At 37.8% G+C, this 27,802-nt stretch overlaps 1 long non-coding RNA gene across 1 annotated transcript; it reads left to right on the forward strand.

The window, feature by feature from the left end:
* The first annotated feature begins 747 nt into the window (after positions 1 to 747).
* Positions 748 to 27,802, forward strand: LOC122907879. Its single transcript, XR_006384775.1, has 3 exons — positions 748 to 795; positions 3,741 to 3,877; positions 27,739 to 27,802. It is a non-coding gene; the product is annotated as an uncharacterized LOC122907879 (long non-coding RNA).

The raw sequence follows: 27,802 nt of genomic DNA on the forward strand, positions 1-27,802 counted from the left end.
TAATGTTTGCAAAGCAATCTCTCTGCTCTCCAGGCTTAACAGTAAACGCAAACTAGCAACGCTGTTAATTTCCAACTCCTACAGATAAGAATACAAACAAATTACTTAAAATTATATTTTGCTCAACATTTAGCATGCCTCGATGGGATAAAATAAAATTTAATTATGATGCAACTTGTGCCGGATGCAAAGCTGTTTTGTTTTCCAGCACATTTTATTATGAAAGGACATTCATTTGGAACATCAATTATGGGGAAATAGTATGTTTCAATGAGTTGACTTGGGTCAGGCAGGCTCTTCTAAGAGTTATTCAGACATGGAAACAGATTGACACTATTTAACTTCAAAGAAAGTTACAGGGCTTTACAGAGCCACAACCTGAAATACAATACTGCAAGCTCTGATCCGAGTCAACTGTCAGTAAAAACACACCTTGTCATTAGAGTTCATGGGAAAAAGACGCTGGCTTGAAAAATGTGGCCATCATTAGCATCCAGTGACTCTTGGAGTGCTCAATTAACGGTAAGCCTCATTTGCATGGAAGCAAGATGTGTCATTTCTACCTAATAAACGTGCACCATAAAGTGTGAGCATTATTTTCTTTCCTGGAAAAATTTTTGAAAGTAGCTTTTCGTATATGTCCATATTTATTACCGCCTTGCTTTTTATAATGTCCACATGTGTGGAGTGTGTCATTTTGATATTTTTGTTCTTGTAGATGGCTTTTAAAGCAGGAAAAGACTTGAGAGGTGGAAAAGAAGGAAATACAAGATCTGAAGGATCCCCAAACGTCCAGTATGTACATACTCAAGGTTGAACCAGACTGCACATTTCGAAGGTTCACATCTCCATCAGTCTTTTTTGTCTGTTCATTTCCTGGGGGGGTGTGGAACCCAGTAGAACGAAGAGACATTGCTATCAGAGTTGTAAAATGGTGTATTACCCTGTGAGCAATTGCACTTGGAAAGGAACCAGTAATTTATATGAGAAGTGTTTAAGATTGCCTGCTCACCCAGTGATCCATGCCAGGTCAGTTCCAGTAATGCCAGAAAACAAAAGGAGGTGCACATCACCGGGAAAGAGACACCTCATGTGCCTTAAGAGCTTGTGAAGGGGAGCACTAAAATGCCATTTTCTCAAATGAACTGGTCATTACCATTTAAAATCCTGAGGGGCTGTGGGGCTGGGGAGGAGAGAAGGAATTTTTCTTTTCATTTAACAGGGCTCTGAAGTACTAGTTTTAAGGGGGAGGCGTTTTGTTGTGATTGTTTCAGCCCTGAGCTTTAGCAAAGGTTAAATCCTGAAACAAAGGTGCATTTTTTAACAATGGAATGGAAAAGGATGAACACAATGGCTCTGAGAAAGTAACTGGCCCATTTTAAACTTAGAAATGAACCGTTTTGAGCATTACCGGCACAAATAGTAATAAGACCTCTCTGCCAGCCTGTGCCTGGCTCTAAGTTGTTGTTATTTTTTTCCTTGGATAGATTTTCCCAGATCAATCCCTCACTCCACCAGTTTCCAGGAGAGCATTATGGATGCTGGCAGGATGCTATGTAAGAAACCACTTCCTAAGAAATCTTCACAGGCTGCTTTCTTGTTGTTTAACATAATCAAGGCACAGGCTCGGGCCATACTCTGGCATAGGGGGACAGGTCGTAAAAACTGCCATCCTCAGGCACATGCTTTCCCCCATATTATAAAGTCATTTTGGTTTTGAACCAGAGTTCATTTCATTCACATGGCCAGCATGCCTTCCTTGTGTATTGAGCGAAGGAACTCAAGAAAAAGACCATTTCCTATGTAAGTCAGCATTTAGAACTTAGCAATTGGCTCAAGATTCAGCACATCCAGGAATCGCTGCAGATTAACCCCTGAGTATTGTAACTTCCATGGAGTTTGACGAGTAAGGCAATTATCTATGCTTTCACACTTGTTGATATATTTCTCTTCCAGTGGTCTCAAGTCATTACTGTCCCTTTTGGATAGCTAGGGTAATGTTTAGCCTGTGCTGGATGTTGGGTGATTAAAACTGCTTCTCTATTATCCACCCTTTTCCTTTGTCCCCAAATTGTGTTGACTGCTCATTCTTCAAATCATAGGTCATTTGATTCCGAACCGGATATTGAAGACTTGCAAAATTTTAGATATGCTCTGATTTGTTCTAATATACAACTAATTTAGAGACATTCTTGAGGCAAAGATCCAGAGATACTAGATCAAATAGCTAGAAAAGAGAATCGTAACCCTATAACTAAGGCTTGCATCTGGGTCTCATATAAAATGAAATCTTTCCTTAGTCATCGGAGGACCCATTGGGGTCTTCACAAAGAATGGAATATAAGTGACAGTATATTCTGATCTTCCTCATCTGATGGATGAGGAAGGAATGCAGGTTCGCGTGTGAAATTCTGCCTCCCAGACGTGAGCAAACAGAAGCATGTGCAATAGTTTGTGTACCCTTTACTTTAATACTGCTGTCACCTTAATGCACACAATCTCTGTTACATGAAGCACACCTATTTTTGTGTACTGATTTGATGCTGGTTCCTGAGGATGTAAAAGAAGACAAAGATATTCTTCCTGATGAGACCTTCATATACATGCTCTCGGTTGAGTCTCATTACCGTAACATCAATGAAATTTTGCATTAAGGAAGCCTGGAAGATCATCGAATCCCCAAATTGCAGGTCTGTTCCTGCCGTTTTCCTATCCAGTGACCATGCCAGACATCACAAGTGGTTCTTAGATCCTTCCCTGGGAGCTCGGGGGCAATCTCAGAAACCTCCCCAGCGGAGACTTGCAGGCAGTCTCTCACTACCAAATCCATTAGATTCATCCTTACATATCATCCCTGATCTTGCAAAAGAGGAAACTGGCATGTTTTGTTAAAATATGAGAACTTGCCTCCGTACTCACAGCTAAGTTGAGGTTGAAGCCAGGAATGAGATTTAAGTCCTCGGTGTGGTTTATTTTTTTTCCCCCCAGCTATTCTTGAAGGAAACCTTTTTTGAGGTAAGGAGAGGAAATATATATATATATATATATATATATATATATATATATATGATCACTTAATATATAAGAGACTGCAAAAATAATAGACTGGCACAGTTGGATCTGGCCTCATGGTTCTTGAACAGTTTCTACCACTGTTTAAAGAATTTCTAGATGCCCCGACAGGGCTACTGATGTGTTCTCTGTTGCTGCTCAAATGTATGCACTCGGGTGTTGGAAGGTAGGGTGATGAGGATGGAGAATCCTGAAAAAGAGTTGGGGAAATACTGTTATTTCAGGGATACGATTTTGAGATCTAGAGAAATACTTAACTAGCACGTGATGTTAAAAAACTTAGTCAAAGTGCAAAAACCCCTGGGGTTCCTCAACTTTTGTGATGATCTCTGGTTTCCTTTGATTAGAAAAAGCAGCACCTACCAGTAAAAGTCATTTGTTGAAGTGCTTTGCAAAATCAGGCATGAAACCAGCAGTTGATTGTGTAAACACATTACTTATCTGTAGTCTCTTACCAGCCTTAGTTTGCTTTTCCATAGGGGACCATCCAGCCTCTTTCTCCTATCCTTTTTCATCCTGACTTCAAGAAAGGGCACTCTCTACTTCTTTTCCAAGAGATGATTCAGGGATCACTCACAGCTATTTCCAATAGAGCAATAGCACAGCCCTCCTGCTGCCCCATTTAAATTGTCTGAACTGCGTGGCTTTTTCATTTACTCTCCCTTTAGAGTGAGGCTGCAAAGTAGAGAAGACTTGAATGGCCTTGTATCTTCAAAGAAGCGCCTTGAGCTCTGGAATGCAACAAAGTAGGAGAAACCACTGAACACCAGGAAATGTCAACAATGAGGCGGGAATGCCTGGGCAGGTGGGTTGGGGCCTTACCCTAGGCATTCTCCAGGACAAGGCAACTGACTCAGCCGAATAAGAAAATGGGTCTTTTTCCCACAGAAACAAATCTGACTGATTCTGAAACACACGGATAACAGCAAGTGCATAAATTCGAACATTACGCTTAGCGGGGAGTACTTTTATATTTTTATGTAAGAGTTTTGATTGACACATTGATGATCGTTCTTAGTAAAGAGGAATTAAAATTTCCAATAGTCTGAACATTTTGGTCCTAACAGGAAGCTTTAGACCTTGACTGAATAAAACATTAAAAAAGACATACGATCAAACCAGTTTCAATAGCTAAAATGCATTTACAATGATTTGAAGTCTATTTAAAGTAGAACTTAAAGGAAAGCAAAAATGTTCCCAAGTGCTGTATGCCAGTAGTAACCACTGGAAACTTAATTACTTCTAAACACCCAATATGAAAGTAAAGAATTCATAATGTATAATTGATAAGTTTCATTGTAACTATAATAAGTTTTAGGTGGCACATCCAGTAACTAAACAGATGGGCGTTTTATACACCAATGTAAAGAGATAAACTCTTGTCTTCTATGTTGCTTTTTATCTTAATATTCAGGAATAATCATTATCAGTTTCTTAGCCAAAGTGTTCTGATAAATCTGATAGCTTATTGAATGTCCAAAAGAAGTCTCCGAGTCAGGAATTGCCAAGAGTAAATGTGCAAAGTTATGTATATTCGATTTATGTACGTTAATATTATTACCAATCATAAGATGTAAGACATTCAAAATCAGTGTCAAAATAATGCTGCATTTGAAGTCTTCTAGATGTGTACAGCACTTATGCTGAACATTTTTTAAAAGAATATTTTCTATGAAAATATGCTTCTATTTTTACAGTTTGATTATTATTTAATAATAGAATACTAAAGTATCTTTTTATAGTTTAGCTACACAGGAACAGTTTCAAGGAATTGCTTTATACACACACACACACACACACACTCACCCATGTCTATTTTCAGAATTCTAAATAGCAATTATTTTCTTTATATTTATAGTCTATAACCCATGGTATTTTTGGTATCCAAAAAATACTTACTTTGTGTTTCTACTTAAGTAATTTTATTCTGAAAGCTCTCTGTAATCATAACAACACAGCAAAAGTTTGTTTTGTAAACATTATACTTTATTATCAGCCTTTGTTTTCTGATACAATGCTTTAAAAATATCCTCTGTTGTAGAAAGGACATTGTTGCAAAAAGGCAGCTCAAAACTTGTCCTTCCCTTCCTTTCATTGATCTGTTGCCTCTTAGGTAATATGAACAGCTGTCTCCAGCTCACCCACAAGCGAGCTGAACATAATAATAAGGTAGTGTTACTGGCCTGCACCTATGCATGATTATGGAGAGAGTGCCAGTTTTTTCCACTAAAGATAAGGTAACAAAGATACCATAGAGAGGAAAACTGGTTAGCAGAAGCAAGTGAGGGCTTCTGACTTTAAGGTTCAGCGATTTCTCTGCTAACCACTGAGTTTCTATCCGTTGGGTTTCCAATAAGGTGAAGGTGCCCTCTATAGGAGACTCCCAGTAAATGCTGCCTCTTTATATTTGGGTGACAGCATACAGTTTCCCCCCTTTCCAATTTATAAACAAACAAACAAACAACAAACAAACACACTACTCTCTGTTAACACAAGTTTGAACTCTTTTATAAATCCTAGAGGGAAATTAGTATCAAGCCCATAATCAGCGATGTAAATCTAGCGCCTTTTCAAATGAGAGAAATTCAACACTGAGAAAGCTGTTACAGCACATTGGTGTTTGATATTTACTGACATTGTGGTATGTAATGGGATGGGTAGCATAAATTTTGACGTGTTGTTGAAGGCAGAACGACAGAAGGCCTTGGCATAGTTCAGTGAAAAGTGGGCCTAAACAGAAGAATCCACATGCAGAGAGACACATTCACCACCTAATAAATACACCTCCCCAAAAGGTCTTCTTATCTTCCCTTCTTATAAAGGTTACCATAATGCAGATTCATTATCAGTCCCACTGGGTAGCATATAGCTTGGTAAGAAATTGCTTTTGTTAGCATGCTCATAGAAAGAGATTAGCTATTTCACCAGATCTCTTGGGGCTATTTGAAATTTTGGGAATTCTCTCTGTAATTTAAAATGGAAGTTAAAGCCAATGTGAATAGACGAGGGAAAATCTCACAAATTACACCTCTCCATCTGGAAGTTTCTTCATCACTCATTGCAAAAGTACAAGCTGAAATCACATTTGTTACAGGCAGGAGAGATTTCATCTGTGATGTTACAATTATGTGTATTAGTAATGTTTTAATAACTAAGCATTTTGGTTGCAAAGAAAAATCTAAAATTTAAATGCCCGATAGGGTTTGGTTTTAAATTTTGGTCTTCAGTGACTTTGCGTATTACTTAGACTTTATCACTGAATCCCTCTATTTACATTCTTTGGACTATGACTTTAGCCTCTGTGGAATGTGTGTAGGAGTCTAGTATCACCTGCAGTACAAGTTAGGGGATGAACAAGTGGGCATGAGAGCATAAGAGAAAGAAACATCTGCCTCCTTTTACCTATCCATCTACTTCTGTCCTTCGCGATCGGTTCAAACATCTTTTCTCTATGAATCTATGTTCTCATAATATGGAGTACGGACCTCAGGGACAACAACATTTATGGAGCAATTACTACATGCCATGCACTGTGTTAAATGCTTTACATAAGTTATCTCATTTAATCTTCCTAACATATGAAAGGCAGGCAATTATTATTATCCCAAAGCAAAATTGAGCAAACTGAGGCTAGAGGGGTTAAATTTCAGTCCACTCCGGGCCTGCTTTCTTCTCTACTATAACACACTCCCTTTGGGTCTTCCTTATTTTCCCACCTATTTTCGACATGCTCAACTTATCTGTGTCCCTGTCTTCCTAACACAGCTGCCTCCTGAATCCCTAACCAGGACTAATAAAGCAATCTGCTATCCCTCTGGATGACTGAGCATTGCTAAAGACTGTCCCACAGCTATGCAGATCGGTAGACTTAATTATTCACGACTCTGAGTTACAAGCTTTAAATTTAAGCCAGTTTATCCAGAAAGGGTGCTGAAGAAGCTCACATCGCCACATTAATAGGAGGTCACGACTCCGGTTAGTTTTAGTGGTAACTGCAACCAGAGATTTCAGGCATCTCCTTATATTATCTCTGATCTCTGAGGACGCGTTTTTCAGGATATCTTCCCCCAGTTTCATGGTCTAGATTCTTTCCCGCAGCTGGATTCCCCATGCCGAGTAGCAACCATACTCCGTGCTTCTAGCTTTACCACCAGAGATGCACTGGGATTAGCTTTCTTGATACCCGTGGTCCGAAATCCAAGAACAGGCTCTGCATGGGTCACCCTGCGACATATACATGTTTCTGGGTGAAGAAACCTGTCAAGGGCGGTGGTAGCTAATGTTTAGGAATGTGTGGGATGCAAAATGAGACACCTGGCATTTAAAGCCTGGTCTGTGTGTGACCAGGGACAAGCTGACAACACAGTGCCTTGATTTCCTTATCTGAAAGGAAGGAGAGACTAACCGTATCTACTTCATTGCATTGTAATGATGATGATGTAATTTAAAATAATGACCTTGAATAATTCCTGATTCTGAGTATGTTAGTTACCACCCATCATTCAGGCCTTGGGACGGGTCCAGGTTGACACAGATATCCATTCACATATCAAGCACTGTAGCCAGTAAGGCAAAACAACTTAGCAAGAGAGATACGGGTTTTTGTTTTTGTTGTTGTTATTTTAGGAGGGGAGCTGAGAAGTTTCCTAGAATGGGGAGACCTTTCCAGACGATGAGGAATACTTGACAGATAATCACCACATGCTTGCTCTACAACCATGAAAAGTAGTGTGATCTTTTATACCATTAGAGGGCCATTTATCTATCTTATGTGCCCTTGATCAGCTCTATCTCCCAGTCCCCTCCGTGATCATTCTAAAACTCGCTCATATGCTAAACCCAACTCCTGTATTAGATCCATATTCTATAGTGATAGTCCTGTTGCAACAGGAAATCGAAGACAATCAAGTTTTCACTATTTCTTGCTGGGATTGTTGCCAGAGGTTCCTAGCTGACTCTCCTTCCTAGTCTTGCCCTTCATCCACTCGCATCGTTTCCAGATCCACACTGGAATGTGAGTGCCCTGTCCGTAGTATAGTCTGTTCACATAAGACCCTGTACTTACACTCTTCAATGGCACGGCTTTGCCTTCAGAATGAAGTCCAAGGTAGTACGGAGCATGACCTTGAAGACCTTTTCTACCTTTCTTGTTTTGTATTTAAAAACTCCCAGGAATAATTTTTATTTTAGGAAATATAAAGTGCTAAGTTTGTAAATTAAATCACATGACACCTGTGATAAAAGTACTTCATTCCTTCTCCTTAGATACTGGACAGAATTCTGTTCTTTTACTTCTTAGTACTATTCTTAACTTGTAATTTTACGCTAGGCTGTTTACTCTTTTATTGTGTGACTACCTTTACTGGTACTAAGTTCCTTTAGACTTTTTCTGTTTTATTCCTTATTGTATTCTCTGTCCGGAATAGTGGTTGGAATACAGAAGCTATGCAATGTTCACTGAGTGATAAATGACCTACCACGAGTAAAAGGAACAGACCATGTTAGAGCCCATGTCTTAGTTCTTCCTTATGAATGCCTCTTCCAACATTTACTTGCTTAATTTACTTAAGAATATAGTGTTTAGTGACACCTTGGTGGCTCAGGTGGCCAAGCGTCTTCCATTGGGTCGGGTCATGATCCTGGAGTCCTGACCTGGAGCCCTGAGTACTTGTCTTCTCTCTGTCCCGATACCTTGCTTGTGTTCTCTCTCTCTCTCTCTCCAGTCAATCAATCAATCAATCAATCTTTTAAAAAGAGAATAGAGTGTTTATATAATTATATCATTAATATATGTTATTAATAACTATTAATTTTAATAACATAATGGATAAATTAATAACTTATTAATTACTTCTTAACTTTCCTGAGAATCTACTTTTTGTCTTATTGTTTGTTGTATCTATTATTTAGCTATTAATCTGTTATATTATTAAAACTTTAAAAATCATTGCCTTGGGGGCGCCTGGGTGGCTCAGTGGGTTAAGCCGCTGCCTTCGGCTCAGGTCATGATCTCAGGGTCCTGGGATCGAGTCCCGCATCGGGCTCTCTGCTCAGCAGGGAGCCTGCTTCCCTCTCTCTCTCTCTGCCTGCCTCTCCGTCTACTTGTGATTTCTCTCTGTCAAATAAATAAATAAAATCTTAAAAAAAAAAAAATCATTGCCTTGAACTGCTCTTTTTACCTTGAGCAGTTTAAATTTTGAACAGGTTTGTATCTCACTGTTTCACCTTACCAGCTGGAGAATGAGGGATTTTGGCCTGTGCACATGTGCATTTAGTGAGCACTTGTTCACTTCAATCAATTTGGATAAATTTGAAGTATGTGCAAATTCATTTAGAATATCCCTTGTACTCTATAGGTTAGTTTTTTTTCTGCTGTAATACAACCCAGAACTTCATGGCTTAAAAAAAAAAAAAAAATCCCTATTTCATTTAGTTTGTGCTTTTGTGGGAGGGCTGAGATGGTACCTCCTGTTTGGTCAGCTCAACTGAGTCGCATGGTCTACAGTGGTTTGATTGTATGTCTGGTGATTAGTATATTGCCATTGTAGTTGAGGCTGGGGTTTTACCAGCCAGTTGCATTAGCTGTGAATACTGTAGATGTTAACTTGTGGACACACGCAAAACATTCTTTAGGTGCTGTGGATTGAATCATGCCCTGCCCCCCGCCCCATTCACATGCTGAAGTCTCAACCATCAATGTGACTGCTTTTGGACATCGAGTAGAAAGTAACTAGGTTAAAGAAGTTGTGAAGGTGGAGCCTGAATCTAATAGAATTGATGGTCTTATAAGAAGAGGAAGAGGTATTTCTCTCTCTCTCTCTCTCTCTCTGTCTGTCTTCCTCTCTCTCTCCACATGCATGCAGAGAAAAGGCCATGTGAGGACACAGTGAGAAGATGGCTGTTTACAAGCCAGGAAAAGAGTCCTCACCAGAAACCCAATTAGCCAGCACCTTGATCTTAGATTCCCAGCCTCTAGGACTATGAGAAACAAATTTCTGTTGTTCAAGCTAGTCAGTCTATGGCATTTTGTTATGACTATTTGAGGAGACTAAGACATTAGGGTACATACCTATGAGTGGACTTGCTTGCTAATAGGGTGTACACATCTTTAAATTTATTAAATAGGTCAAATTCTTTTCCAAGTTATTATATCACTTGAAATCTCAAAAGTTGTTCAATATTCTTCTCAACTCCTGATATTCTAGAACTTTTGAAATTTTGCCAGTTAGGTGTATATGAAATGGAAACCAATGGCAGTTTTAATTTACATTTCCTCATTACCAAGATTGGGAATTTTCTCATATGGTTTTTGGACACCTGGATTTTTTCCGTTTTTAATCCTTTTTTTTTTTTTCGGTCATGGAAAGTGTACTCTTTAATTCCCATTCCTTATTTTCTCCCTCCTTCCACACACCTTCTCTCTGGTAGCAATCAGTTTGTTCTCTATAGTTAAGAGTCTATTTCTTGGTTAGTTTCTCTCTCTTTTTTTCCTTTGTTAATTTGTTTTGTTTCTTAAATTCCACATACGAAAGAAGTCATATGGTATTTGTCTTTCTCTGGCTGACTTATTTCACTTAGCGTTACACTCTCTAGCTCCATCTACGTTGTTGCAAATAGCGAGATTTCATTCTTTTTTGTGGCTGGATAATATTCCATTGTATATACATACCACCTCTTCTTTATCCATTTATCTATGGATGGACACGTGGGCTGCTTCCAGAGTTTTGCTATTGTAAATAATGCTGCAATAAATACAGGGGTGCATGTGTCCTTCCGAATGAGAGTTTTGGGATTTTGGGGGGGTAAATACCCAATAGTGCAATTACTTGGATTGTAAGGTAGTTCTATTTTTAAGTTTTTGAGGAATTTCCATACTGTTTTCCATAGTGGCTGCACCAGTTTGCATTCCCACCAGTGGTGCATGAGGGTTATTTTTTCTCCACATCCTTGTCAATGCTTGTTGTAACTTACATTTTTTATTTTAGCCATTAAAGTTCCATCCAGGAGTCTTTTAGGTGTTAGATGGTGTCTCATTGTAGTTTTGATTTGTATTTCCCTGGCGAAGAGTGATGTTGAGTATCTTTTCATGTGTCCATTGACCATCTGAATGTCATCTTTGGGAAAATGTCTACTTATATCTTCCACCCATCTTTTAAGTGGATTATTTGTTTTTTGGGTATTGAGTTGTATCAATTTTGCATATATTTTGGATACTAACCCTATATTGGATATGTCATTTGCAAATATCTTCTCCCATTTGGTAAGTTGTCTTTGGTTTTGATGATTGTTTCCTTTGCTGTGCAGAAATTTTTATTTTGATGTAATCCCAATAGTTCGTTTTTGCTTTCATTTTCCTTGCCTCAAAAGACATATCCAGAAAAATGTGGCTATGGCCAAAGTCAGAGAGAGTGCTGCCTGTGATTGCTTCAAAGATTTTTATGGTTTCAGGTCTCACATAGAAGTCTTTTATTCATTTTGAGTTTGTTTTGGTGTATGGTGAAAGAAAGAGGTCAAGTTTAATTCTTTTGCATGTGGCTGTCCAGTTTTCCCAACACCATTTGTTGAGGAGACTGTCTTTTCTTTGTTGCATATCTATTCCTTCTATGTTGAAGATTATTTGACCGTATAATTGGGGGTTTATTTCTGAGTGTTCTTTTCTATACCATTAATCTATGTGTCTACTTTATGCCAGTACCATATTGTTTTAATTATTACCACTTTTTAATGTAATGTGAAATCTGAAATTATGATACTTCCAGTATTGTTTTTCTTTTTCAAGAATCTTCTTATTGAGATATTTTTTTGTTTCCATGCAAATTTTAGGGTTGTTTGTTGGACATTTGAATTTTCTTCTGTCAACTTTCTCTTCTTTTGCCCATTAAAATTTTTTACCATTTATGTGTTTTCCTTTTGATGTATAGAATTCATTTATTTATTCTGAATACTAACACTTTGGTATATTCCAGCCCCACCCCAGTCTGTTCCTTGTATTTTCTCTTTCTTCGTGACAGTTTCTGATGAATAGACATTCTAATTTTAATGTAGTCAAATTCCTGTTTTTTTAATAGATTTCTCATTTTGTGTCTTGTGTAAGAAATATTTCCTACTCTAAGAGTACAGAATTATTCTTTGGGTTTTTTCCTGCAATTTAATATTTTTTCTTTATATATGAAAGTCTTTGTAGGGTGGAAATAGATGGGCTTAACAGCAGAGATACGGGGGTGGAGAGAGGTAAGCAAAAGTGTTATTACTGGCATCTATAGGGTAGATGTCAGAAATGTTACTCAATATCCTGCAAGGCACAGGATGGCCCCCTCACAACAAAGAATTATCTGAACCAAAAAGTCAGTAGTTATGTTAAGGTTGAGGAATCCTTGGAGTAGTGGTTTGTATAATAAGCTTTAGTCACTTTTATTAAACCCTGTGTGTGCTTTAAAAAAGTATACAGTACAATTGCAGATGTAATTGGTTTCTGTATTCTATGTGCTTCTTTAAGTTAATCTTGTTAATTTTGTGGTTCAAGCTTTCATAATCTTACTGATTATTTGACTACGTGATTTATCATTATTAAGAGAACTGCACTAAAATCTCCCAGCTCGTGGATTGATCTCATTCTTATAGTTTTTATAGTTCTGTCAACTCTTGCCTTAAATAGTTTGAGGCATAGCAAAGTGCCAAGAACCAGCTGGAAAAGGCTCAACTGACCAAATCTGGAGTCATTTCAGCATGAAAATAAAAAATAATACATGGATTGTAGTTGTTTAAATAAATACAGTAATAAATACATACTTGGGAAGAAGAAAAATCTTCTTGCAAGGGAATGACAATTTGTAAATGTAGAAGGAATAATGGAGTGCCACTGGCAGCCCCCACAGTGCTGGTTGACTCAGATGAGTCAAGAATGGATATTAAAGGCACGAGAAGAGAATACAAAATTTCAAAGGTAGTACAAATAAAATCACAAAGTGAGATGATAGGTCTAAATACAAAAATATTAGTGATCCCAATCGCTCTGCTTCCTCAGCTGTCTACTCAGCCAACCCTGGCCCCTCTCCCCACCACTCTCTGAAACTCACTGTGTTCTTTTTTTTTTTTTTTTTTTAAATTTAATTTTAGGGGCGCCTGGGTGGCTCAGTGGGTTAAAGCCTCTGCTTTCAGCTCAGGTCATGATCCCAGGGTCCTGGGATCGAGCGCCGCCCACATCGAGCTCTCTGCTTGGTGGGGAGCCTGCATCCCTCCCTCTCTCTCTGCCTGCCTCTCTGCCTACTTGTGATCTCTCTCTCTCTCTCTCTGTCAAATAAATAAATAAAATCTTAAAAAATTTTTAATTTTATTTTTTCAGTGTTCCAAGATTCATTGTTTATGCACCACACCCAGTGCTCCATGCAGTACGTGCCCTCCCTAATACCCACCACTAGGCTCATCCCCAACCCCAAAACCCTTAGTCTGTTTCTCAGAGACCACAGTCTCACTGTGTTCTTTTTTCTTCTTTTTTAATCTTTTTTTTTTCTTTTTTGTTAGGCCCACAGGCTCTGACACTCTGCACACCAAACACACCACTTTTTTGATGCCCCCCATTTTTTCCTCCTTGGCTGTGTTCCACAGGAAAAGAAGGGAAGGGCAAGAGGAAGGAGGCAGCAAAGTACTCAGATGTGAAGCTAAAGTTGATCTGAATTCAGTCCTCACACTGAAGCAGGTTTCCATGCTCTGCTTCTATCTCAAATTTCTGCTTTTCATGTACTTATTGGTCTCAGCTCATCTTACTTTCCTTTTTTAAAAGATGTATTTATTTTATGTGAGAGAGAGAGCACGTGCATATAAGCAGGGGGAGAGGCAGAGAGAAACCTCAAGCCGACTCCCCACTGAGCACTGATCCCAAGGTGGGGCTGGATCCCAGGACCCTGAGATCATGACCTGAGCTGAAGTCAAGAGTCACACGCTCAGCCAACTGAGCCACCCAAGTACCAGAACATCTTACTTTCTCAGCAGCTAATTCACGCATTTAAGAAAACGTAAAATTGTTTTATCCAGAATTTTTAGTTTCTTTTCTTAAAGAGTTGATCTGAGAACTTGGTTCTTTATAATGCCAGAGGTGGAAGCGGGAAGTAAACATTTATATATGATATCTGAGGTTTTAACATTTCAGCCAAATGAATGAAGTTTTACAGTCTAAAGATCCAATTTCTTAAAATGGGAAAGGGAGTTCTAGGTTAAATAACTTTTCCAAGAAAGATAATAATTCAAAACGAGAATCCAGATTTTTTCATGACTCCTGACTTCCACATTTGTGCTCTTCTTATTTTAACTGTGAAAACAAGCAAACAGGGATATAATTACTAGGAGGAGGAAAATAAGAGTAAGAAATTATGCAGGATTTTCTACTTCAACTGAACCAAAGTAACTTTGATTTGCATGTTGTTTTTCCTTATACCACTTTATTAGAGAAAGCATTCTTATGCTAGAAGTAAAGATTGAAATCACTGATTGAGTAGATGTGCTATTTCTCTGTAGATACAAACTCTGCTTTCTCAGGCATCTTATTTCCTTATCCTATGACCACAGGAAAGTACATGGAAGTCATTTTTGGGTTCTGTATGTCATCTTTTTTTCCCCAAATATTACCCTTATTTTCCAAGATCTCTAAATTAGACAATCCCAAAGTTGCATGGTCAAGCTTTCTAAGTAATAAAGTAATAGATACCCAGTTGAAATATTTCACCTTTAGATTACATGCATCTCATATTTCCCAATATGATTTTTTATAATTTCAAACACTTTTTTAAAGGATTTATTTATTTATTTTAGAGAGAAAGGGAGAGAGAGAGAATAGGGGGAGGGGCAGAGGGAGAGGGAAAGAGACAGTCCTCAAGCAGACTCCCTGGTGAGCACAGACTCCCTACTCTGGGCTCAATCCCAGGACCCTGAGATCATGACCTGAGCCAGAATCAAGAATCAGATACTCAACCAACTGTGTCACCCAGGCACTCCTATAATTTTTTATAATTTAAAAATATGTCTGCATTTTATTCACAGGATGTGAGAATGAGTCATACTGTGGTAGATCTGCAGGGATTCCTTCCTGCCCCTCTTCTTAATTCCCAGAACTGCCCCAGTATAAGGTAAGTCCCAGTATACTTACCTGGGACTATGGAGTACTACATGGAGTTAGGGGTATGAAGAATCTTGGCATTCTTATTTGGAATGCTGAGGCAGAAGTATAAGTTCTTGCCTTCTCTGTGGGGTACCAGAAGGGAGGATAGAGTCCCGATTGCTTCTGGAAGACATTCTTCAGTGCTGTTGGAAAAGTGACTTAAGATGAAACAGATACCCCAGAAAGCAGAGCAGAAAGGAGTCTTCACTAAATCCAGCAGCTATGGAGACCAACCACCCTATCTCTGGACTTCCAGCCCCCTGGGGCTAATAAACCCACCATGTTGTTTGTGCTTTCTAGATGCATGTGTGCACGTGCACACACACCCACACATACCACAAACCACAGCAACATTAAAGAAAAAAGCAGAAGGGCATGAAAGCAAACCAGCAAAGGGTACAAATCATGAGAAAAATTTGACCATGACTAAAGATAAGAATTAGAGCAATGATATCCATGCTTTGTAAGAGTTGGTCAAATGATAACAAATCCTTATGAAAATAGGCTATATGATATTTTTGTCAGAAAAATAGATAATGATTAGAAATAGCTTATTAAGTTTTCAGAAGAATGCATTAAATGAGCAACACAATAGCCCTTGCAAAACTGTTCCGGCAAATTCACCCATTTAAGAGTTCACAATTAGAAGCTTAGTATTAATCATTAATATAATTTGGTTACCTCACTAAATCTAGAAGTGTAAGTTTTTCTTGTTCACTTGTTCTTGTTCACTTTAAGGTGTATTCAGTTAGGGCGCAGTTCTTTTCTGATTCTTTTTTATTTTATTTTTATAAAATAAAATTTTTATATTTTATTTTTTTGAAGTTTCTATTTATTTGTCAGAGAGAGAGCACAAGCAGACAGAGTGGCAGGCAGAAGCAGAGGGAGAAGCAGGCTCCCTGCTGGACAAAGAGGCCAATGAGGAACTGGATCCCAGGATTCTGGGATCATGACCTGAGCCGAAGGCAGCGGCTTAACCAACTGAGCCACCCAGGCATCCCGTCTTTTTTGATTCTATATGGAAAGTGTCTGTAGGCAATTTTATAGAAGACAAGGAACCCTAAGACACAAGGTAAATTTAAGCTGTGCCAGACTTTCTCCGCATGGTCAGAAATACCAGGTCAGTCTTTTTTTACTTAAAAAAAAAAGTGACATGAAAAAGGCAGTAAAAGTTAAAATACTGTATGATTCCACTTACATAAGCTATCTAGAATAGGCAAATTCATGGAGACAGAAAGGAAAGTAGAAGTTACCAGACACTGGAGGGAAGGGAGAACAGGGTCACTGTTTAATGGGTACAAGGTTTCTGTTTGGGAAGCTCAAGAAGTTCTGAAAACGGGTAGTGGAAATTGTTGCACAATATTGTCAATGTACTTAATGTCACTGACATGTACACTGAAAAATTCAGTGTAACAATTAAAAAATTGTTAAATGATAAATTGTATGGTATATATCTATTTTACCACAACAACCACTGATAGCACACAATTTGAAGTACAAATTCAATTAAAAATGCTTCCATTTTCCCCCCAAAGTGAGAGTCTATGTGAGGTGGCCAGTGGGACAAACAGAGAGTGGGTGGGGGTTTAGGAGAGGTCGGAGAAGCAATGTGCTTATGGGTCCAGACATGATTCTCTCACTCCCTCTCTCTCTTTTTCAAAATGTGCTCTTTAATGTACAGAAATTAATGTCCCTGTCCAACTGACATAAGTTCAAAGCCATTTAATTTAAAAAATATTAGATATCAAAATCTACATCTTAAAATAGAACGTGCTCCTTTGGCAATAATGAATCGCCAGATAAGGGAAAATATTAACTTCAACCTAGGGATACTCTGTTTATCCGTTTAAAGTGTGAATTCCATGTTAAAGCACTGCCACATAACTCTTCAGCCCAGGCTGGGAAATCTCTTAGAATGGAGACTTTCCTGTTTCGGGAGGCATCACATTCCCCTGCTGGAATATGCCCCTCAAGTTGAGTAGAAGCCCCCAGACCACATGCCCCTGATATATCAGCTCCCATTTTCATCTGATAACAACACCTTACATTTATTGAATTTTTGCTGCATGCAGCTACCCTGCTAAATATTTTAAGTGTAACCTCTCATTCTACCCTTATAACAACTGTAGGAAGTAAGTTATGGTTTTACCCCTAAATGTTTTCATTTTTATAAAAAAAAGTTTAGCTTTTACAAAAAAAAAAAAAGCAGCTGAGTAGATAGATAGATCTCTTCAAAGAATTTCCGTGACCTGGCATCTGCTTGCACTAAACAAGCCGGATCTCCATTTTCTGCTTCAACTTCTTCAAAATACCCTGTGAACTGGTAATGTTTAAAGATGTAAGTGTGAAGTAAATTAAGTATCTTGATGGATCTCCCAAAACGTAATGTAATGACCGTCACTTGCAAAGTTCACAGCACAGATCCTCCTGGTACAATGGAAATTGAGCTTGCTTCATTTTTTAAAAAATTTAAGTAAACTATTGAAATCTCCTATTATATTTCTTTTACAATAGGTCCCTTATCTATGACAAATTATCTCAGTTTTCCACATGGAGACTAAACTTCTTAACTTTCTTGCCAGCAATGATTATTTTTCCACTAGTTCAAATATGTTAGTTGATTGGGACTTAATATTATTATTCTTATTTCTAAAAATGCCTAGGTTTTTTCATGTGGTTTATAGGGCACAGGTGAGACACAATTAGATTAGAGGAAACAGCTTTCTATTTCTAGTCAGGCTCAGAGTCACAAAACACAAAGGTAAAATTATACTGATTTGTAAGTATTTTTCTGCATATACTTATTTTGCATTCTTCCCATATATGATTACATAATACAGATTCATGAAAAAAAGGAACATGTACCAGAAATGCAGGGTTCAAGAAACTCAAAGGATTTCAAATTAGCATACTTCATTTAACCACTGAGAGCACTCTTGATTTGAAATATTTTGTGTTGGCACCAGTTTCCTTTGTATTTCTTAATGCTTTCTGGTCATTACTGGATTTTTAGATCTACACAAATATATAAGTAAGTTTTGACTCACTCTGATTAGTCTGTGCACTTTATCTCTACTGTAGTTAAAGATCTTCCTTTGAAGTTCTCCCTTTCAGCTCCATCCCCTAACCTGTGACCTCCCAACATGCTGCTCTCTTAAATCTGCCTGGCTTTCTCTCCGCCATGTCAAGCGGGCTTGGTGAAAAGCTGGATGCAGTGGGGAAAGCTTCCTGGAAATACAGGCTACTAAGCCCTTCAAACTTCCTTCTTTCATAGTGCCCCTCAAGCAATAACCTTTGCTTCTTCTGGGGAGTAGTTAGCTCAGATACACTCCCCGTTCTAGTTGTATGAGGCCCTTCACGCTAAACATCTTCATGATTTTCCAGAACAGACACTCTAGTATTACCTTTTATATACTAAATAGGACATCACTCAGGCGCCTGGATGGCCTGAATGGTTAAGCTCCTGCCTTCGGCTCAGATCATAATCCCAGGATCCTGGGATGGAGGCCCCCCTGCTCGGGGGGAGTTCAGGCGGGAACCTGCTTCTCCCTGTCCCTCTGCCCCCTCCACCCCGACTCGTGTTCTTTCTTGCTTGCTCTGCTCTCTCTCTCTCTCAAATAAATAAAATAAACAAATAGGGTATTGCCAGAAATAATAAATAAATAAATAAATCGGAAAACACCATTAGAATTTAAAAAACGAAAGCTAAATTTATGTCAAAGAATAGAGAGACAGAAAAAGATACCCATCCTGCCCACCCACATTTACTATAAGCCAAATTAAAACAATCATTAAAGTTATTTATTTTAAACCATTTGATATGCAATCCACAATGCCCACCCAGACTAGAATTTGCAGGGTGGTAGAATATTACACATTTAATATCTCAGTAATCATAACTATTAAAATAATCATAATAACACTCTGCACTTACTGAGTACCTTTCATCCAAGAATCTCAAAGCCCTCTCCAAACATTAATTAGTTCTCCTAACACTTCTACCAGATAGATAAATATCATCATCCCATTCCCCTCGTGAGGAAACCAGCACCCCTGGTTGTGAGTAGCCCCAGGCCATTCCATAAGGCAGTCTCAGTTCTGAGGGTGCTATCTCACTGAACAAAATTCTAACCTGTGTGTTCCTTTTTCGCCATGTTACATTTATTCTAAGCAGGCTGAGTTCCCAGAGAGCTGTTTTAAAATCGTCAATGAGCTGTAAAATAATTTTAAGAATATACGTAAATCCCCAGTGAAACTAATAAAAATAGGACCACAGGAATAGGATCGCATGTGAACATCTCCCTGACATGCATTTCTAAATCTTTGTTCTCCAAATGTCACAACAAATAAGAATGAAGTCTATAATCAATTTGTACTTGCCATGAATCTTCTCTAAGTTTTCATAATTAAGCCATATCACTGTTTTTACTTTCTATACTTGTTCAGTTTCCTCGTGGTGCTTCACCTAGAAAAGTTTAACTCCCCAGATGATTCAATGTCTTTTAAATTGAGCTGTTGTAGATAAAAATTGAAAATATCTGCATTCATTCCTTTTATGCTTATGATGCTGAAAACTTTAAACACAGTCAAATTTACATGGGAAAAAGAAAACCCTTGGGCTTTTGAGATGAAGCTTTTGCTTTATTCTTTCTCTGTCTGCCTTGGTATTCTAGTCATCACTTAATTTTACACTCCTTTTAGGTGATTTTTTTTTTCTATTTTATCCTTACGTGGAGCTAAGTAATTTTTCACTTTAGTTGTGGATTTTCATTGTGAATAAATGCTCACTCCAAACGTGGCCTTGCTCACTCTATTCATTGACACCACACAAAATTTACCCATACTTTAATTATAAGATAGAATTTGGGGGAGTCAGGCAATTATGTCCCAGACAAAAATTTATAGTACCATAGCAGTATAGACAGTGTCGTAGATATTCAAATCCTATAAACCAATTCAGAACTAGTTATGCTAATAGTTTCTGAATGTTAATTATAGAGTCTGGGAGCTCCTAATGTTAAGTTAGAGTCCTTTAAATAGATAATATTAAGTTTGGTTCCAGACCATCTACTTATCCAAGTCTAGAAATTCAGGAGAGTTGGAGGATAAAAGTGACCTGTATTTGTTGCTCTTTTAATAATTTGCTGATATCCTAAATATATTCAAATAAAGTCACTTTTATTTAAAACATGTGAACTTTGGGTTATAAACTTTTATCACATTCTCCGCCATCTTCCTATTTTGGCTCTATTGAAATATGTCTCATCTCTTACTCACTTGTCTATAATTTTCTTACTTCTCTTATTTATCTTCTTCCCACCATTTTGCTGTTCTCTTCCCTAAAGCCCCACCACCAAACAGTTGTTTGAGAATATCCTCCACCAAGTAATGTGGATCCCAAATATTTTTATTTCTCTATAATAAAATTTATATTGGCTTTTCTAAACCCCAGTGATGCTATATAATTAGATTACTTGTCATAATCATTAACATAACTCTTGTATTTTAGAAATAATCCAGCTTTAGCAGCCAGAGTTGCCATTTTTTTCTAATTGAGCATTCTTTCCGTTTATGTACAGAGAGCTGTGATTTTTTTTTTTTTTTGCTTTGATGCCTTTATTTTCTGGATTTCCTATTTTTTTTTATGGGATTTGAACTCATAACCCTGAGATCGAGACCTGAGCTGACACTTAACTGACAGAGCCCCCTAGGCACCACTGGATTTTTTATTTTTGAACACTACATAATTTCTCAAATCATTACCCATGCACCCCATTTTATATGACATAGAAATCGAAATCTACATGGATTCAAGTTCCTGATAGGAGGGGATGTTGGAAAATAAGAAGAAAGCTGATAATGATTGCAGTAACTCTGACCCGTTCGAGGCACGAAGTGATGCTTGGAGACATGCTGGTCTGATAACTATCCTTCTAAAAGTGAAAATGCTCTTCAATACTATTGGGACACCTTTCATCTTCTCTGATTTGCTGGAAAGGATGAGCTATATTTTACATGCTTCTGATGGGTTCAGAGATACTTCTCTCCAACACTTATCTTTAAATACAGTTTCACACATCTGACACTAAACCCTGAATCACCAAGAGCAGATTTAGTTCACCCCCTCCCTCACCCCACAGCCCAGGTTAGTATCAGGGCCAGACTTGCAGGCAGAGGAGCCCCGGGCAATCTTTTCAGCCTCCCACAAAATAATTATTGAGTAATCACTCAAGGCAAGGATTAAGTTGTTGCAGGTTAAGAGAAACAAGAAAAGGTGGGCAGAGAATAACTGGGTTCTTCTGATAGCTTACCTGAAGATGCTACTTTAAGTCTCAAGAGTTAAAATACTCATATTTAGAAAGAAAATTATGTCATAGTTGACTTTACATCACCTAATTTAAACTTGGTGGATATCAGGAGTGAAAATTGTTTTTGTTTTAAAATAAAGAATGAAATAAAAGTAGATATTTGAGAAAAAATATTTAAGAACTACATAGAAGTTTAAAAAAATGAGAATTTGGGGCACCTCGGTGGCTCAGTGGGTTAAAGGGTCTGCTTTTGGCTCACATCGTGATCTCAGGGTCCTGGGGTCGAGCCCCGCATCGGGCTTCCTGCTCAGCAGGGAGCTTACTTCCTCCTCTCTCTGCCTACCTCTCTGCCTACTTGTCATCTCTGTCAAATAAATAAATAAAATCTTTTAAAAAATGAGAATTTTTCTCAAGGACAAAACAATATATAATGCATTTTACTCATTTAAATAGTAGAAATACCAGAGAAATATAATTGTGTATATATATATACATATATGTATATACTTTTCAAATGAATGTAAGCATACTTACATTTAGATATTGTAGCTATTTGAGATTAAGAATTGCAAGAGAGAGAAATACACTTAGGCTCAGAACTGCAGAGAACAGATATGTAGAAATGGAGACAAGAAGAAATTAGAAATGCCTCCCCTTCCTCATTTCCTCTGATCCTGATTACCTGGTTCTCCACGTCTCCCTGATCCAGTTCCCCTAAGCCAATTGCTACCTCTGCCTGGATCAAAGCCCATGTTAGCCCACCCCTTCCTTAAGGCTGGGCAGCCAACCATCCCTATCAGTTTCAACGCTACAACTTCTCCCTCACCATCTCCTTCGGGAGACTCATTTCCCCTCCATCTGCTTAGATGGGTCTCTGATAATGAAATTTATCTTATTCTTTCATATCTGTATGTATAAGTCATGTGAGATAAATAATAAGGAAAGCCTTCAAATGTCCTTTCTATAAGATTTTAAGAAAACTCTTGACATACATTTTTTAGTTATATTTGACACAATTCTTTAAATTATTTTCAACCCAAATCACTTTCCTAGCATATAAAATAGGGTCTTAGATTTATTTATTTGTTTACACATTTAGTTCCTCCAATTGATCTCAAGCTCCTCCCTGAAAAGAGAGCATATGACCCATATCTGTGCTTTTAGCATCAAGCATAAAACCTGGCACAAAGCAGTTGCCATAAATAATTTTATTTTATTTTTTATAAACTTATAATATATTTTTATCCCCAGGGGTACAGGTCTGTGAATCGCCAGGTTTACACACTTCACAGCATTCACCATAGCACATACCCTCCTCAATGTCCATAACCCCACCCCCCTTCCGTCAGCAACCCTCAGTTTTGTTTTGTTAGATTAAGAGTCACTGCCATAAATAATTTTTAAATTAATGATTGAAGAAGCAATTTTTACTCAGAGGTTACCTTCATTTATTCAAGAAATATTTATTCATTTCTTGCTGTGTATTAGACACGAATGACATTGGGGATATGTCAAAATATGATACAGAAGAAACTTTCTGTCCTCTGAATCCTACACTGTAGCTACAGATATAGGAATGTAGTTTTTGTGAAAAACAAGTTAGAAATATTACAGACTGAGAAAAGGCATCAAACCAGTTACTGTCATGAAAATAGGTCAGCTTTTGGAAAGAGAGAGTGTATAAAGGGACAAGAAGGCCAAAGACATACTAGTGCCCACAGTTAGGGATAACTGTTGCTTTTCTCATAACATTTTTACAGATGTCTGAATAAAATAGTTACTCTGATAATAATTGTTAATAAGTAATAGAAATATCATTTTTTTTAAAGATTTTATTTATTTATTTGACAGAGATCATAAGTAGGCAGAGAGGCAGAGAGAGAGGGAGGAATAGAACTATCTTAAGAACATATACAATTAGGTCTGGAAAAAATAAACATGTGATTCCAAGTTACTCTAAGTATCCTGATAGTTAGGGTTTTGTTTTGTTTTGTTTAGCAAAACAACTAAATTAAACTAGTTTAAAATAAAATTTGGTATCTCCTTTTCGAAAGTATAATTGAAGTTAAAAATATCAATCATACCTCAGTTAAACTGTTTAAAGAAAGTACATGGTAGCTATGTAAAAGTGGTTTTGTTATCTGAAAGTTGTTTAGCTAACTCTTTATGACTGAAGCGGTATATTTATTTATAAATCATAGCACCATTTTTTAAAAAGATTTACTTATTTATTTGAGAGAGAGTGAGAGAGAAACAGAGAGTAGGGGAAGGGGCAGAGGGGGAGAATATCCAAGCAGACTCTCACGGAGCACAGAGCCTGATGTGGGGCTAGAGCCCACATGCCACGAGGCCAGTACCTGAGCTGAATCCAAGAGTGGGAAACTCAACCAACTGAGCCACCCAGATGCTCCGTATTAGCACAGTTTTTTTAAGAAAATGATTTTACATGAAAAATGTGAGTAAAGTTACCTGCAAAGCAACAATTATTTCTTGTATCTAGAATTTGATACTTTTTTTGGACACTGCTTATTTTAAAATACTGAAAAAAATGTGCTTTTGTTATTAAAAAGAACAAAGCAAGAGGCTTTGGGGTTGGGACTCTCCCCGCCCCCTGCTCCTGCTTCCCCCTCCCTGTTTGATATGCCTAATGTGGAACATGTGCAGGCTGCTCAGCACCACCCTCTTAGGATGGACGTCATAGCAAGCCCAGTGGTACACCACAGTTAGAAAAAGGGAAGACGTGTGTCAGCTCTCCAGAGCTGTCTTTGGATCACATGTAGCGTGAAATGTAGCCTCATCTATAGAATTATATCAGAACACTGAAAATCCAAATGAATGTCTGTGAGATGTTCTTTGAATAACTCAAAACAGTATAGGTTATTTATGACATTAGACTAAATTATTATAATTTCCCATTCTGTAATTCCAGGGTCTGTATTTAAGTTCTGCCTTTGTTCTCCATGAGACAAGTTAATTAACACTGGACGAATTATTTATTGTCTTTATACCTCAACTATCTCATCTGTAAAGTAGGGATAATGGTAAAGTTGTCTGGGTTATTACATGAGATAATCCATGGAAATCACAGCCTGAGATATTCATATACGTATCCTGATTTTTAAATTGCATATGGGGTCATATAATATACCTTATTCTATGCCTTTTCCATTAATAATGCATTGCATAGAGTAGAACTCCATAAATATTTGTTAGATGAACAAATTGAATAAATGATTCTCACACACATGAATCATCATTATTTTTTGATAGCATGAATGTATTTTTTCTTTAGACACACTATGATTGATTCAATAACTTCTCTTTTGATGGACATTTAATCTCTTATATTTTTGAGTTTCTATTATCATTATTAATATTATTAGGGTAATTAATTTTTTGGCTGTATTCTGGGGGCCCGGGACTTTCATTTCACTCCCTTTCTATGATGGAAAGAAAGTTTACTACCCAGATTCTCTTGCTACAAGCATTCTGGATGCCAATTAGATCCCCTTAAAGGAGGGTACTCATGGGAATTTTGAAAGTATGTAAGAGGCAGACCCTACCTACTTTTCTATTTTAGATTTCTATCAGAAAACAGTTAGTGTGACCTTCTAGATATAATGAATTTTGTCCCTTGCTGTTATGTTAATGTCTGCTCTTAGTACAATTCATGCTCTGCCTCCCTCCATCCCCAACATTAACTTGATGGTCATCCTGATCCCATCTCAGTGGCTGCCACTGCTGTTAGCTCAAACAGTCACGTGACTGCAACCTCAGCAGTTCCCTTGCAGTCCTCTATCAGAGGCCCACTTTAGCCTCAGCAATACTCCCTCTGGCCATTAGTTTATCTCTGATAATGTGTCCCTGCTGGATGACAATGCTACATTTCATGCTACATGTGATCCAAAGACAGCTCTGGAGAGCTGACACACGTCTTCCCTTTTTCTAACTGTGGTGTACCACTGGGCTTGCTATGACGTCCATCCTATGAGGGTGGTGCTGAGCAGCCTGCACATGTTCCACATTAGGCATATCAAACGGGGAGGGGGGAAGCAGGAGCAGGGGGTGGGGAGAGTCCCAACCCCAAAGCCTCTTTGTTATTGGAACTCCCCTGATGATTTTTTCTGGATGTTTTGAAAATACCCTTCCCTGTAAAATGTTGTTCCTAGAGGAGAGAGAGGAAAAGTTGACATTATCACCCATTTTATTTACTGTACAGCTCTCTCCCTTCTCTTTCTCGCAATCTCTGTAGGAGAATTCCATATATTTAGCTATGGCGATATATTCATTTTATACCTCTTTTTGTATACTAAGTCATAAGATTAAATTCATTTCTACCTGAGGGTTTGGGTCAAAGTATATGAAAGTCACTGTCCTATGTCTTAACCACATTCTCTACATTTAGATATAGCAGGAAGAGGTGGCCTTTCTACACTTTGGAAGAAAGTCTATGACATGATTCTTACTGGTTTCATCCTAATATGCTCATGACCATTAAAGAATTTAGAAAATTTATTTCCTCTCTCAAAGTTACTGTGCTGCTCTAAGATCCTACACTGAATATCAGAAACTGAATACTCTTTATTTTAGCATTCCTGCTGTACCAATTTAAACCTGACCTCCTCCCAACCGCCAATCCCACCCCCACTTCCATATGCACTTGGATGCCTCTGAAAGGATTGAATGGAGGTCAGTACAGGAAAATTCAAACAGAAAAGTGTATCATATTTCAAAAACATAATCTACACTTGGCATCTGTTACATAAGACCCTCCAAAACGATTCAGGGAAAGAATGATCGTTTGGGGGAAGAGCTTCTGTTTTACAAACTGGCATATTGGTCATCTGTGATTTATCTTCTCACATAGAATCAACCTCACAAAGTCTGGACTGGGTTTTTTGTAATACTGGGCTGGATATTGAGCCTCTGAAAGAGATACTCAGGGTGCGCATTTTATGGACGTGGAGAATTACTCATTGTGTGATAGTAGCTAACTGTTATCAACTATCAGAAAGAAGAGAAGTAAAGAGAAAAGAAATATCAGCTGGGATAGAAAACCTCTACCAATGATTTTTTTCACTTCAATCTTCAAGTGTTCATATCAAATAATTATAAAATCTGTTCTCTGGGAATTCAAAAATCTGTAGTCTGAATATAAGCAGTACTGAAACGATAAATGTTTAGTTTTCAGATATCCGGGACACGTAAGTGTAGTTTGCTTTTGTTTCCTATCTCGGTCTAAATACCTCCACTGCCTTCTCTGAAACACTACTCTGTCATTTCCACGTTATATGACTCTGGACAAATTTTCAATCTCTCTAAATCTCTTTCCTCCTCTACAAAAACCCACTAATATTAACTATCTCCAAATACTGCTGGGTAAATTCTAGATACATGGGTGTGGACAGGTTTGACACATAGCAGGTATTGGGAATTATTCGTGGCATTTCTTTTCCTTCTTTCTTTCTTTTTCCTTCCGCACCTACAAACCAGCCTAACTTGGCAACCTCATTGTAAGTGATGACCCTAACTATATGGAAAAACAGATACTCTCAGAATTCCTTAAAACTGAATTTCAGATAATCTGTGGAACAAAATCCATTTCACTAAAAGACTCCTGAGTGTGAATTTAAAGATGCCTAAAATTCTGCTGCATTTATTAGTCCCAGGTAAATCGGTAGGAAAACCAATTGGGAAGGAGATGAGGGCTGTGCTAAGTATTAGACATACAGAGGGAGAAGGATTTTCCCCTACAACTGAGTCATAAACAGCTATTTTTCGGGCCAATCTATCTCCCTCTAGTATTTAAAGAATTAATAGGCATTATTTTTAGACTGGTTTTAGGTTTACAGAAAAACTGAGCAGGAGCACAAAGAGCTCCCATGTCCTTACCCCCTCCCCAGTTTCCTCTGCTACCATCTTACCTCACTGTAGTACATGTTATAATTGAAGAATGAATATTAATACATCATCATTAACTGAAGTCTATAGTTTATGTTAGGGTTCACTCTGTGTTGTAGAATTCTATGGGTTTTGAAAAGTGTTCGATGTCATGTGTATATCATTATACTATCATACAGTATAATTTCAGTGACCTAAAAATTCTCTAGCATTTAAGTTGTTTGGACAACTGTTCAGATCTCTTTCTCTTTTTCTCCCTCCCCCTTTCTCTGTCTTATTCTCTTTCTCTCTCTCTCTCATTTGCAGATACTAGATTGGAGATATATGGCAGAGTAAGATGAGAAAAAGAATTAGAAATCTATTTATTCAT

Source organism: Neovison vison, chromosome 5 (assembly GCF_020171115.1).
Source record: "Neovison vison isolate M4711 chromosome 5, ASM_NN_V1, whole genome shotgun sequence".
In the NCBI taxonomy this organism is placed as follows: Eukaryota; Metazoa; Chordata; class Mammalia; order Carnivora; family Mustelidae; genus Neogale; species Neogale vison.